We start from the raw sequence: 15472 nt of genomic DNA, 5'->3' as shown, positions 1-15472 counted from the left end.
GACTACCCCAAATGCATCACCCAGGTATAGCATGCCCTCTAGCCCTTTCCTTAAATACATGAAGGACACAGATACTAGATAACATAGATCAGTACCAAAGAAAGCCTCATTCTTTCCACCAAAATTAAATAGATTCTGGCCTTAAAACTCCAAATTCAAGAAAAGTAATTAAATGAGCAGACAGAAGAAAACATTAATGTTAAAAAAAATCACAGAAACAGATATGCTCGACATAAATCCCCAAAACAACTATAAGCAAATCATCAAAGAAAATCATATCTATACCACAAGTTCTACTGGAATTCCTGAGAGGAATGAACCAATACTGTTTAAATGATAACATAAGTTAAATTGGAGTTTTAAAGGAAAGGAAAGGGAAGTTCTACAGGGACAAATTAAGAGAAAACACAATTTAGTATAGGAGTTGTCAAACTTATTCAAGTAATAGACCACCTAAAAATCATACTGGATGAAATCATATTGGATTCTCTAAGTCAGCAAGAAATGTTGGAACAAAACTGAAAAAAAAATTTAATCAGAAAATTAAGGTATCTCTATCAAAAACAACTCACCAGGAAAATGAGTAAAGGACAGATAACCTGAGAATCACAGACTACCTGAAAACTTAAACCATAAAAGTCTAGATCCCATATTTCAAGAAATCATGGATGAAACTAAGAGATAACATTCAAATGGAAATAGTCTATCTCTTGAAAGAAATTGCAAAAAAAAAAAACAACTCTAGCAATGCCATAGCCAGAGCTTCCAAATTAAAGAAAAAATATGTCAATCATCCAGAAAGAATGAATTCAAGTACATACCAAGGAACCACAATCAAAATCATACAAGACCTAGCAACATCTATCCTAAGTGAGAAGTGATCTTGAAATATTCTAAAAATCAAAACCACCAAGAACAAGTCTACCTTTTAAAGCTGAGTATAATAATACAAAGGGAAATATAATGGAATAAAGGACTTTCAAGCATTTCTGATATGATCAGAGCTGAATATATATTCTAAAATACAAACACAAGAATCAAGAGAAATTTAAACAATAAGTACATTTAAGAAATGATCAAGTATTATATTCTAATATGAGGAAAAGAAACATGTGCCTTTCAGAACCCTGATGTTTTCAAGGATCAAAGAAGGAAGACATAAGACAGAGGACCTACAAACTGTTTTGTTATATTTTGTGTGACTCTGGACAAATCATCAGTATGTCTGTATTTCAGTTTCCTCAACTATAAGATGACACAATTGGTCTCAGTAGCCTCTAAGATCTCTAACAATTTTATATCTGATCCTCTGTTGACCATAAAAGAAAAAAGAAAGGGAATGAAAAGGAAAAATACTAGGGAAGAAAATAGGAGGAAGAGAATATATCTTATTCTTACTGTCTCACATGATTACTGTTAAGGAACATTATACAAATATTTAGAAAGGATTAGTAGAGCAGGCTCCAAATGAACCTCACTTTCATCTGAATCTGACAGAAAGTTGAATGAACGAACACACACACTATCACATACATGCACACACATTCACAAATAATTTTTTGTAGAAATACACTAAACTTAATGACAATCAGGTGGGGATAGGTAGAAGGGAAGGAGGATATTCAAGGAGGGATTCATAATAAGCAAAATAAAGAACATTTGAATAGGGTTAAAAATTTACTAGGTGCTAAGTAATTCCACAGAATATGTGAATCAAAGAACTAATCACAGAAATAACAGAAAAGTTCATTTAAGAAAATTACAACATGAGACAATATACAAGAAGTTTTGAAATGTGGGTAAAACAGTTTGAAGAGGAAAATTTCAAACTACTTTCATCAACATAAGAAAAATAGAACAGATCGGCAATCTAGGTATCAACTTTAAAAAATCTAGAAAACCAGAAAAAGTAAGACTCCAAACTAAACACCTAGAAACTCTAAAAATAAAAGGCCAACAAAATTTAAAGCCAATAAACTAGAAAAAAAATTTAAGTAAGACCATTAGCTTGTCTGGTTTGGTTTTGTTGGGGAAGGTGGGCAATGAAATTACCAGAAACAAAAATGAAAAGGCACTCTTAGAAGGGAAGAAGAAATAAAGAAAATTGTTGATAAGGACTTATTATTTAACAAAAGTTGCAGGAACTCTTGGAGAAATAAGGTATGGACCAACATCTCATAACACATACCACTATAAATTCAAAATAGATATTTTAAATATCTATTTTGAATATCAAAAATAAATTTAAAGAATAAGGAAAATATCTTTTTATAGCCAATAACAGGGGAAGTATTCATAACTAGAAGGAATAGAAAGAATCACAGATGATAAAAGGGAAATTTTTGATTTCATAAACTTGAAAAGATTATGCATTAAAATATCAGCATATATTTAGCTATATAAGGAACCAATTCAAAAATAAAATAACAGTCATCCTCTACAAGATAAATAGTTAAATGATACAAACATGCATTTTTCAAAGGAAGAAACCCAAAAGTTTAACAGTCCTATGGGGAGTGAGATGCTCCAAAAAAACAGATAGAGAATAGAAAATGAAAACAACTCTGAAGTTCTACCTCACTCCTATCAGACTGGCAAAGATCACAAAAATAAATATTGTTCGAAGTGATATCAGAAGATAGCACACTGGTACACTGTTATCGGAGTTGTGAATTATTCCTATTGTTCTGGGAAGTCACCTGGAACTACACCCAAAAAAGTCACTAAACTGCATATCCTTTGACTTAATGATAATATGATTATACAACAAAGAGAAAGATACCATATTTTCCCTTTATATAAATATATATGTGTATATATACAAATATATCTGAAGAGATTTAAAGCAGCCTTTTTTGTTATAGCACAGAACTAGAAACAAAAGGGAATGGCCATCAAATGGGGAACAGCTAAACAAATTATGGTATATTTATGTAACAGAATATTATTATGCTATAAAAATGATGAAAGGGATGGTTTCAAGAAAAAATAGGGTGACATATGAATTGATGTGGCATGAAGTGAATAGAAGCAAGCAAAGTCTGTTGAGAAAAATAACTTTAAAAACTTAAGAAATCTGATCATTGCAATGACCAACCATGACTCCAGAAGACTGCTAATGAAGTATTCTGTTCATCTGTTAACAGAATTGACTTAAGGTGCAAAATAAGACATATACTTTTTGGTCATGTCAAATGTCTGGATCTGCTTTATTTTTTTGTTGCAAGAATTTGGGAAGGGACTTGGGGGGATCAGAGTTGGTGATAGTGTTTACAAAAAAAGAAGAGGAAAATATAGAAAAGAGGTTCATGAGAGCATAGAAAAACAGAAGGAAGTTCACAAGGAAACACAAATAGGACAGCTTTGAAAATAATGTTGAATTGATTATAGATACTTTTTTTAAAAACAGGCTATATAATGACAGTAATGTGTGCAGTCTCAAGGAAAAGAGAGAAAAAAGAAAGATAATACAGGAGGGAAGTCATAGCAAAACTTTCCTAACTTAAGGAATGGTGTTGGGAGGTAGAGGGAGAAAGATTACCTCTAGGTTTTGGAAAAATTATATTGGGGGAAGCTAAGTGGCTCTGACAGTCAGACCCAGAAATGGGAGGTCCAGGATTCAAATCTGACCTCAGACACATTCTAGTTATGAGACCCCTGAGCAAGTCTCTTAACTACCATTGACCAGCCCTTACTGCTCTTCTGCCTTGGAACCAATACTTAGTATGGATTCTAAGACAGGGAGGAAGGGAAGGAGGGAAGGAAGGAATGAAGGAACGAAGGAAGAAAGGAAGGAAGGAAAGAAGGAAGGGAAGAAGGAAGGAACGAATGAATGAAGGAAAGAAGGAAAGGAGGAAGGAAAGAAGGAATGAACGAATGAAGGAAAGAAGGAAAGGAGGAAGGAAGGAAGGAAGGAAGGAAGGAAGGAAGGAAGGAAGGAAGGAACGAAAGAACGAACGAACGAACGAACGAACGAACGAACGAACGAATGAAGGAAAGAAGGAAAGGAAGAAGGAAGGAAGGAAGGAAGGAAGCAAGGAAGCAAGGAAGGAAGGAAGGAAGGAAGGAAGGAAATACTGTGGATAGAATCCTGAGGTTGGAGTCAAGGAAGAACTTGTTTTGTGTCCTATCTTAGACATTTACTAGTTATGGGACCCTGGACTTAACATACTTGTACCTCAGTTTCCTTTTCTGTAAAACAAGGAAGTTGGATTGATTTGCCTCTAAGATTCCTTCAAACTCCAAATAGTTCTAAATCTATAATCCTTTGAAATATAATATAGAGTCTTCTCTATTATTAACCAACATTAGTCTTGGCTTGGACAAAGAATCCAGTGCCTCCCAAGGTTGCCCATTCCACTTTTAGATTTCTTAATTTTTAGGAAGTTTTTCTTTATGCCAAAATCTAATTTGTCTCTTCTACCCATTCCTACTAGGTTTACATCTAGGCTTAATCAAAACAAATCTAATCCCTGTTCCTCACAACAGCCTTTCAAAGACTTAAGGAAAGTTATCATGTCTTCATTAGGCCTTTTGTTTTTCTCCCCTCACAGAGCTTTCAATTCCAGGATGATATTTTGTTTTGTTTAGTTAAATTTTATCCTTGAGGCATTAGGGTGTTGCTAAAGTTTTTCAAGTAAAAGAATGGCCTGATTGCTAGCTAGGAATATCAATTTCACAACTGTGTAAGGGATATAATGAAAGAGGAAGAAACCAGAAACAGAGAGACCAATTAGTAAATTGTTTCAGTAGTTCAGGTGATGAAGACATGAATAAATGTGGTTGTCATGTGAGTAGGGAAAGAGAACAGTTGCAAGAGACGTTTTGGAGGCAGATCTGAAAACACTAGACAATGCGCTGAATACAGAAGGAAAGAGTAAAGCAAGGCAGAGAAAAGGGTCATGTTCCAAGGTTGGGAATTTCAATGATTAGAAAGATGGTGGCCTTAAACAGAAAGGGGACTTTTGGAAAGAGATTCACATTTGGAAAGAAAGAGAATAAGTCATTTTAAATACATTGAGATTAAAATGTTGGTAAGATATCTAGGTAAAACTGGTGATATAGAATTGGAGAAGATATACAGATTTAGGAATCAATGGGAAATGATGACAATGGAAGCCACTGGAGCTGCTAAGATTAGTAAGATAAGTTTATAAAGAAAGAAAAGGAGGCCACCCACATTTCAAAGGAGTTGAGATTTGTTGGGGCAGTAGGAATTTCCACACCAATGAAAATTCTCATCTTTGAAACACTGAAGTAACAATAAATATCAAGACAATTTTTACTACAAATTATTCCCAAAAATGCTATTTTTCAATAGTAATAATTTTAAAAGGTTTCAATTTACCACCAGATTTGTATAAGACAAATTTTAATAGTTTTGTGAAAAATAAAGGAAGAACTGAATAATTGGACATGAATCTTTTAAATGTAACTAAGACAATGGCTTATCTAAATTGGAAATATCAATCAAATTCAATATAGATTTATTGCAAAATCAATCCAAACATCAATAGATTATTTTATGCACTATATTAAAGATGTGCCTATGAGAAAAAAATAAGCAAAATTATATTAGAGATTGCCAAATCAAACTTCAAAACATTCTATAAAAAGTAGTTATTAAAAGCTTCAGATATTAGGTAAAATTTAGAAAAATAGTTCAAAGGAACAAGTTAAAGCTGAATTGAGTATTTTTAGCACTTACTTCGTGTAAAGCACTGTGCTAAATGTAAGCAATACAAATAGAAAAGTAATATCACTGTGCCTGACCTCAAGTTGCTGACATTCTAATGTGAGGAAATAGTGAATATGGAAGATTTCAGCTACAAATCAGATGGAAAAGTCCCATGGCCCTGAAGTTGCAGCAGCAAAGCAAATGTTAAAAACTTCTTTAATTTTCTTTTCACCAATAAAATTATAGCAGTTTCTGATGTTGAGCAGTTAACAATACCGAAGAGGTTGATTGCAAGAATTTTCTTTTTTTGGGTATTCAATAGTTACAACTGTAACTGTAGCACTCAGAGGAGCAGTTGCCAGGCTATATCTCCACGGTTTCTAGGGTATCCACAGACCCTGGGCTAGAAGTATTGCCATTCCAAAGACTCTTGGGTACAGGGTCCTGAACTGTCTCCATCAGGTCTGAGGGGAGATGGTGGTCAAGATGGTAGTTGTGGTTTGACTTGTCTATCACTTGCTGTTTCCTCTCTCTCTCTCTCTCTCTCTCTCTCTCTCTCTCTCTCTCTCTCTCTCTCTCTCTCTCTCTCTCTCTCTCTCTCTCTCTCTCTCATTTCTTCATATTTCATAGATATAACCAAATGTGAAAGTAGGTCTACATTTAAAAATCCAAAGGATGGTAAACATTAGAGAGAGAAATCTTTATGTGATAAAAATTACTGGGAAAATTGGATAGGAATTTTTATCAACTATAAACCTAGATTACCATCTTCCTCATCACCCAGAATAATAATCTCAGTGTCATTCCTGGTTTCTCACTGTCTCTCACCCCATATCCAATCAGTTCCCTAGTGCAGTCAAAGCATTTCTTCTCTTGTATAGGGTCTGTCTTTCCTCTCATGCTTTCACTACTCTGATTCAGGTCTTCTTCACTTTACAGCTGGACTACTAAATGACTGCTGATTGGCATCCCTATCTCCATTCTCTCCCTGCTCCAGTCCTTCTTCCACTCAGTTATCAAACTGATCTTCTTAGAGCACAGATTTAATATGTAAAATCCTCTGTATGGCTTTTAAAGACTTTCATAATAACCTATTTCTGCCTCTTCGGTCTTTCTCTCTTCTACATGCCCTGTGATCCATTAATACCAGTCCCTTCACTGTTCCTTGATACCCAAGATAATCCAAGTCCCCATTCTGTGAATTTTTATTGGCTGTCCTCAAGAACTGGAATTCTCTGCCTCAATAACCTGAGTTCCCTGGCTTCCTTCAAGTCCTTGCTAAATCCCATCTTTCTCAAGAAGCCTTTCCCAATCTGCATTAATGCTAGTGGCCTTTCCTCTCTGATTTATCCTGTATGTCTCCTATTTGTACATAACACATATTCTCTACCCTTTTAAATTGTGAATGCTTTGAGGGCCTCAGAGACTGGTTTTTGTCCTTTTTTTTTTATCCCCAGCACTTAGCAAAGTACCTGATAGGTCTTTCTCTGAAGCTAGCTAGTTAGCTGCGACTCCTCCTTTGGTTCTACCCCTTTATTGGTTCAAATTTAGAGCTGGAAGAGATCTTGTGGATCATCTAATCCAAACCCCTCATACTGTTGATAAGGGATGTAAGGTACATCCCAAAAGGTTTAGTTTAGACATTTGTCCAAGTCCAAACAGTTATTGAATAGCAGAGGAGGTTTGAAATTTAAGTCCAAATATGGTGTTTTCCATATCACATGTTGTTGCTGCTCTTCTCTATCTAGCATGTAAAGAGTTTTACCGGTCAAATGAAGAGATCATAACCTCCAATTTACTTTTGGAAACTAAAGCACTTCATTCCATTCCACATTGCATATTCTAATTACTCAGATGCCCATTTGCATAGCTAAGTGAACATTTTAAGTGGAGAAAGGAAGAAAGGAAGAAAGGAAGGAAGGAAGGAAGGAAGGAAGGAAGGAAGGAAGGAAGGAAGGAAGGAAGGAAGGAAGGAAGGAAGGAAGGAAGGAAGAAAAGAAGGAAGGAAGGAAGGAAGGAAGGAAGGAAGGAAGGAAGGAAGGAAGGAAGGAAGGAAGGAAGGAAGGAAGGAAGGAAGGAAGGAAGGAAGGAAGGAAGAAAGAAAGAAAGAAAGAAAGAAAGAAAGAAAGAAAGAAAGAAAGAAAGAAAGAAAGAAAGAAAGAAAGAAAGAAAGAAAGAAAGAAAGAAAGAAAGAAAGAAAGAAAGAAAGAAAGAAAGAAAGAAAGAAAGAAAGAAAGAAAGAAAGAAAGAAAGAAAGAAAGAAAGAAAGAAAGAAAGAAAGAAAGAAAGAAAGAAAGAAAGAAAGAAAGAAAGAAAGAAAGAAAGAACATAATACAAGAGAAGGAATTCCTGGCTTTTTCCTGCCTTTCTAGACCTCCATCTCCATGAGTCTGAAAGGCACTCATAATGGCCTCCTTTGCATTTCTGAATACAACCCACCTCCTCTCTCTGTATTTTATAGTGATGTCTTTCACCTCCTCCATATCTCTGAACATCTGGTTTCCTTCATAACTCAGCTCATGAGTCAATTTCCACTACTAATGTACTACTTGCCCCCCAAAAAGACAAAACAAAACAACCTTGTATTCATATAAATCACCCTAGAAGCTGCCTCTACTTCTCACATTAGAAGTGTGAGCTTCCCCCTCTGATTGGTTGATTTTTCTCAGAATCCTCTATTTGAAGGAGACTCCAGTTCACCATATTATCTTTCCTCCCCAGGTTGTACTGCTAACTTGCCAGACTTTCCCTATCATGCTCTTCTTCTAGGTCTCTTCACTACACCTCATTCTTTTCCATTCTTTAAGTTTTGTCTTCCCCATTTGAATGTAAGTTCTTATAGGGCAGGTATTGTCTCTCTGATTTTATCTACTGAATACTTAACACAACTTAAGTGTTTAATAAATTCCTATTGATGTCATATTCTACATTCACTCATTCTACATTCTACATACACAAACGTGTACCTGTTGTTGCCCCCATTCAAAAGTAAGATCTTTGTGGGAGATTGGGAGCAGTATCATTTCACTTTTTCTCTTTATCCCAACAATACCAATGGAGAGCACTGTGAGATTTAGGGCAGGAACAGAGCTTTGGAAGCATCTATTCCAACAGCTTTGTTTTTATATGTGAAGTAACTGAAACTAAGAAAAGTTAAGATTCCTTCCCATAGTTCCATAGGTAGTGTGTTTAAGAGCTAGAAGACGAACCTGGGTCTTCTGAGTCTGAATCCAGTGTTCTTCCCACTATATCATGCTGCATCTGACTTCATGCCTATACCTATACTTCTCCCTGGTTCCACCGCTGCATCCAACTCAGTACCAACTGTTCAAAACTCCCCAACTATTTCATCCTAAACCAAGCTCTGTTTCAAGCAACCTTGATTGTGACAGCTTTCTACACAGAAATGGAGATAGTGCCAGGAGGGTAATAGGAGTCTATAAGACCCACTTTTTCATACAAATATGCACTGATTATTTTTGCTCTTTTTCATCATCTTATTTGTCTAGCTTATCTGTCCGATGATATCAAAACCTCTTTTTAGACCACAGATATTTAACATTTAAGCTCAGCACAGTGCCAAAACAGAATCAAGCACAGGCACATAGTAGGTGATCTAGGATTTCATGATCAATAGATCATGATGTTCAAACAAGATTATGTATCTAAAGTGGAGAAAAAGAGGATAAGAAACAGAGAGGGAGAAAGAGACAAAGGTGGAGAATATGTATATATATCTATTATTCTGTTTGAACTAGCTCCTTTGATCAGCAATAATTTTTTTGAAATTTTAAGATTTTAAGGAAATAGAATGTGCCCCCTTTATTAACAGGCAAACAAAATTAGAATACGAAAAGAAATATATATATATATATATATATGTGCACATATATTTGTTCTCATTTCTAAACTGGCTTAGGAAAATTCATATACATAAAAAAATGTGAACCATGAAATAAATTACACATTTGGTTTATAAGAAGTCTCTGAATAAGGTTCTTGTGCCTGGAAAGCAGCAAAAAAAAAATGGCATATTGTTCACAGGGGGAAATGTATTTAAGATAGAGTACTAAGTTGAGAATGACTTGAGAGCCACTGAATGGTCTTTTTTGTATTATGTTATATTTGTGTTAGGAAAGTGAATGAAAGAAATTTTTCGTTTCATTCCCCATCCCCCATGCTAGAAGTATGAATGAGACAAAAAGACCATGCCCTTTAGAAAACATTTTTACTACTTGTAATGTTTGGACCCATCCAAACTTCTTCTTTCCCTATTTTTCTGCCTCCCAATCTCTGATATAATTCTTCTTTTTAGCTAATCCTTTCTTCACTTTCTTCCCTCATTCCTGTCTTTTTTTTCTATACACACACACAAAGCCTTAGTTGTTTTTAGGAATACCTCATGTTCAAAGCATGAAACTACCTCCCTTGAGAAGGCCACTGATGGTGATTCCACTAATCCACCAAGCTGCTCTCTACAATGCAAGACAAAGCAGAGGATGTCTTTCCTTTTTACCTCTCCCCCATCCCATAAAAAGTCAAGAAAACAAATAAAAAGAAGGAAATAATAGGAATGGAAAACCAGAACAAAGATATAAAAGGCTGATCTCTAAAATCTCAGAGAAAATAGGGGGAAAAAGCATTCTATAATAATGCTAAGAGAAAGGGAGTCCATGTCACATCGCATTTGAAATCTGACTCCCATCATTACCTGGGTTTGGATAAGGGTCTCACTTTGAGGATTTCTGACTCAAAATCTCACATGGGATAAATCCTTCCACTTCTTGTGGTTCTGTTTCTTATTTAAAACATTAAGTCTTCCTTAGCTCCACAACTCAGCTAAGTCACATGATAAGGAAAGGGATGGAGAATCTTAACCTAAAAGCAACGAAGATGTTGCCAATTCTTTTACCATTTGGGATATTAACAAGTTTAACATGGCTCAGCATCTATCCTAAGTGTTACATCAACTATTATGACACAAGCCAAAGGTGTTGAAATGAAAAGATATGTGTTTTCTGAGAGGAAAGGGGTGACAATTTGAAGGGTTGATTTTTTTTAACATGAAGAATAAATATGCCAGAATTCAGAACAGATTCGTAACCAACATTTATGTATAATAAATTTCATAGTTAAAAGAGTGTTCGTACTTTTGTAATTCTCTTTCAGGGAACTAATTTGGACTCATTTTTTAAGAATGTGGGAAATGCTAGTACTTAAAAGAAAAATACATAAAGAAAAAATATCTTTACATGCAAAAGATATTATTTTCTTATTCAGAGATGGCCCATTGATTATAATGCCATGTGAAATATGAATCAGGGGAGCCTTGAAACATATGTTCATCAAGGTGCTTGAAAACATCATGGAAAATAATCAACACAAAATTCAAAGGGAAAAGAGATTTCCTTTATTTAATTAGACCTTGAGTTATACTCCTGTATGAGCTGATTTCATCAAGCTCTAGAAATCTGTAAAACCCCCTAAATGACTTTCACAATCACTCAAAAGAGTTCAGCCTAACTATCCACACAAGGAAAACAGAATGGATGAAGAATGCCTGTTGTCCAGAACAATGGTATCAAACTGGGTGAGGGGTGGGATGGGAGGGACTAACTATATGTAAGGATCTAGGTGAGCCTTAGAAAACTTAGACTTAGAAAACCACATATCAACATTATCTATGTTCTATTATATTTTTATTTATTTTGTTAAATATTTTCTGATTATACTTTAATTTGGTTTGGCCCACAAACCACAAGTTATACACTTCTGGTCTAGCCATGGGTTATATAGCTATTAGCCCTGCAATCACAAGAGATCTAGAAGACAAACCCTAATAGATTGGATGTACTCCTGTGGAGGATTTATGGGAAGATATAAAAAAAAAATCCATAAACATGTATTTGTTAACTACCTAGTAGTTACCTAGTAGAAAAAGGTAACTACACAAGAGCAAAGAACAAAACAATCCCAATTTACAAAGAGCTTACCTTATAATAGCAAAGATGATAAATAGGTATTTAAATATTTGTGTAAAGATATAAATACAGTGACAGCTAGGTGGCTCAGTGGACTGAGAGCAGGTCTGGAAACAGGTGTTTCCCTCAGACCTAGTTGTGTGACTTTGGGTGATAACCCCCATTGTCTACCACACATAGTATTGATTCTAAGATGGAAAGTAAGGATATAAAAAAAATAAATACAAAATGAACAAATACAAATATATACAAAGTAACTAAATACCACCAAGGCATTACCAATTGGAGGAATCAAGAAAGGCTTCCTGAAAAAGGTGATGTATAAGTTGCATCTTAAAGGAGAAAAGGGACTCTGAAATGTGGAAGTAAGGATAAATTGTATTCTAGGCATAGAGGATGGCCAACGAAAAAGCACAAAAATGGAAAATGGCGTCCCTATGAAGTGGAGAGAAAAGCTTGCCTGGATTATAAGAGTGCAGGAGGAAGAGCAGTGGCCAATGAGTCTGGCAAGATGAACTAGAGCCAGTTGCATATGGCTTTAAAAACTAAATTGAAAAGTTTCTATTTGATTGTAGAACAATAGGTAGCTACTGGATTTGGCAAAGTAGAGGAATCACAACAGACATGTACTTAGGGAGAGTTTCTTGGCAGTAATGTGAGGGATGGACTGGAATGAGGAGAGGAAGGCAGGGAGACCAATTAGAAGAAAGTTTTAATAACCTAAATGAATGGTGATGAAAGTCTGTTTAGTAGAAAAAAGGGGAGGACAGATATAAGAACTACTGTGAAGGTAGAAATTACAAGATCTGGTCACTGATTGGATAGGTGGGTGAAGAAGAGTGAAGAGTTCAGGATACTGCCAAGATTACATTGTGGGAGTCTGGAAGTATGGGAGTGCTAGAAAAAGGGAGGTTTAGAAAAAGTGAGGGTTTAAGAGGGAAAGAAAATGAGTTCAATTGGAGACAGGTTAAGAATAAGATGCCTCCAGGACATCTGATTTGAAATGTCCAATAGGCAATTAGTGACACAGTACTAAAACTTAGGGGAGAGACTGAGCCTGGATATATTCCTCTCAGAGTCATCTCAAAAAAGAGATGATAGTTAAATCTATGGGAGCTAATGAGATTACCAAGAAAGCATCTTTAAATTGGAAAACAAGAGGGTTAAGGACAGAGCCTTGTGAAGCACCCACATTTGCCAGCCATGATATGAATGATGAGCCAGCAAAGGAAAACAAGAAGGATCAGATAGGAAGGAGAAATATCAAGAGAGAATAATGTCATGAAAACCCACCAAAGAGAGAGTATCCAGGAGGAAAGGGTTGTTAACAGTATCAAATGCAACAGATGAGACAAGAAAAATGAGAACTGGAAAAAGGTCATCAAAATTGATCATTAAGGAAAAAAAAAGAGTCACAGTATGAAAAAGTAGAAATGGATTGAAAACTACATCACTAGAGTGAAGGGCCACATTGTTAAGCTCACAGAATCATCTAAGTATCAAAGTTACTCAAAAATCTCTTTTTTAAGTATAAATCATTTAGAACAATATTTTTTCTTTATCTTTCTTAAAACCTGCTCAGTAGATGAGTGAATGCTTCTAATAATGATTTATGGGATGTAAGGTATATTTCTTCAACTTGGACAAATAAGTTATTTCTTAAAAATTCTTGTACCTTCTTTAGCATAGCTATGTATTTTGTTTCAATTTAAATAAAAGAAAATCAGAAATAAATAAAAATCCTTTCTGGCTTAGTTAACAACTCCAAGACAGAAGGGCAGGGACTAGGCAAATGGGGTTAAGTGACTTGCCCAGACTAACTTGCCCAACTAGCAAGTGTCTGAAGCCAGATTAGAACCCATGTCCTCCTGACTCCAAGCCTCACGCTCTAAATACTGTGCCACCTCTCTGTCCCAACAAATAAATTCTTGATGAATTTTACTTTCTATCAGGTTATCAAGAACATTCTCTTGGTGGATTTGATTCAGAGACTCCTTCGTGCCTACTGTGCTTTGGAAAAGATGCTTTCTCTTTTAGAGAACTGAAAAATCTCAGTTATGAGTCATTTTCTCTATTCAAATATCCTATCTACAACATTACTTAACAGAGAGTTTCAGAGCTTTGGTGTAAATTCTTTCAGTGATGGGTCTACCACTCAGGACTCTTTTAGGTAAGGAACTCACTATTTCATTAATGGAAATAATGTGTGGCAGTAGGAAAAGCAATGGCCCTGAACAGGGGAGGACCTGTTCAAACCCCACCTCTCTGGGCAAGATCCAGTTTCCTCCTCTGTAAAATGAATGAGCTGAACTAAATGGCCTTTGAGGACCCTTCTAGCTCTAGATACAGGATTGTGAGTAGACAGTTCTTGTTCTGTACATTTCCAATTACTAGGCAATTCCTCTGCACATAAAGCCAACTTTCTCTTCCTTTAAATCCTACCCATTTGTGCAACTTTTTTTGGAATACCACAAAAACTCATCCATACAATAGTCTTCCAAATATCCATAGGCAGCTTTTGTATCTCTCCGCCATTCTCTCATTTCCATGGTAAACATCCCCAGTTCCCTCATCTAGTTGGCATATGATAATGGCTTTGATTCTCTCACTCTTCTGTTTGCCCTTTTTCTTATTAAATGTCATTGTGTCTTATTAATGTACTTCTTAAAATATAATTATCTGGCTTCAAACACTCTCTAGCTGTGTGACCCTGGGCAAGTCACTTAATCTCAATTGCCTACCTTATTGATCTTCTTTGGAACCAATACACAATATTGATTCTAAGACATAATTCTGATAAGGGTTTCAAAAGGAAATACAATTATCAAAAGTGAATGAAATAATTCAGGTATAGTGCAAGCAGTCCAGAGTTTGTTAGAACTATTATCTCTGTCATTCTGGATATGCATCTTTTATTAATGATACCCAAAATAATATTCACTACTTTGATGGTCACACCATAATGTGCTGCCTCATACTGGACCAACTAAACCACTACCTCTTTTTAACTACAGAACCATATCTCCATTGCTCTTCCTTTCTGGGTTTTTTTTTTTTAACCTCAGGACAAGACATTATATTTGTCCTTTTTAAATTTGATCTTGCTCTCTTCAGTTTGTATTTTCTAAGATGTCAGTCAAAATTCTCGCAGATCTAAGACTAACTCATCCAATATAACCCTCCCCACTATATGTCATCTGCAATTTGATCAGCATGCTACTTAGGTCTTCATCCTACATGTTGATACAAATCTTTAACAGGACAGAGATTAGAAGAAAGGCCACGGCATGACCCTATAGCACTTCCTTTAAGTTGTCCTCATTCATAAATTTACATTCTCTGAGTTAGGTTGATCAACGATCTACAAAACCATCTAACTGGGCTGGAAAACATGGATAATTGGCACACATATCTCGGGATGTGCTGGTAAATTTTTAACATCCAGTTCTCAAAAAAGAGCATATTAAAAAAAACTTTTAAACTTAATCTGTATTGTTAACATTTCCTTCATAACTTTCTTAGTTCTAGACAATCAAGATAAATTAATGAGGCCCTGACTTGTAATGTTTGCTGATTTCCAAGGAAATCACACTAAAAATTTAGCCATAGGCTCTGGTAAGGAGCCAGGTCAAGATGGTGCCTATGTGCTATACATATGCCAATTGGTTTTCTCACCTAGAAATTTCACCTAAGAACTCTGCCAACCTTTTTGACAATTTAGCAATTTTATTATGACTCATGAACTTCAAAATTATTTCCATTTTCTAAAAAAGAAAAATTTTACTCTGAAGACAATCCAAGATTACTGCATAAA

The 15472-nt window shown here is 35.4% G+C and overlaps 1 protein-coding gene across 5 annotated transcripts in view; it reads right to left on the bottom strand.

Annotated features, from left to right (window-relative positions):
• Positions 1-15472, bottom strand: part of MSRB3 (methionine sulfoxide reductase B3) — a 216117-nt gene that overhangs the window by 139651 nt on the left and 60994 nt on the right. The gene's annotated exons all lie outside the window — the stretch shown is intronic.

Source organism: Monodelphis domestica, chromosome 5, assembly GCF_027887165.1.
Source record: "Monodelphis domestica isolate mMonDom1 chromosome 5, mMonDom1.pri, whole genome shotgun sequence".
NCBI lineage: Eukaryota > Metazoa > Chordata > Mammalia > Didelphimorphia > Didelphidae > Monodelphis > Monodelphis domestica.
This window is presented reverse-complemented; position numbering and strand designations above follow the sequence as displayed.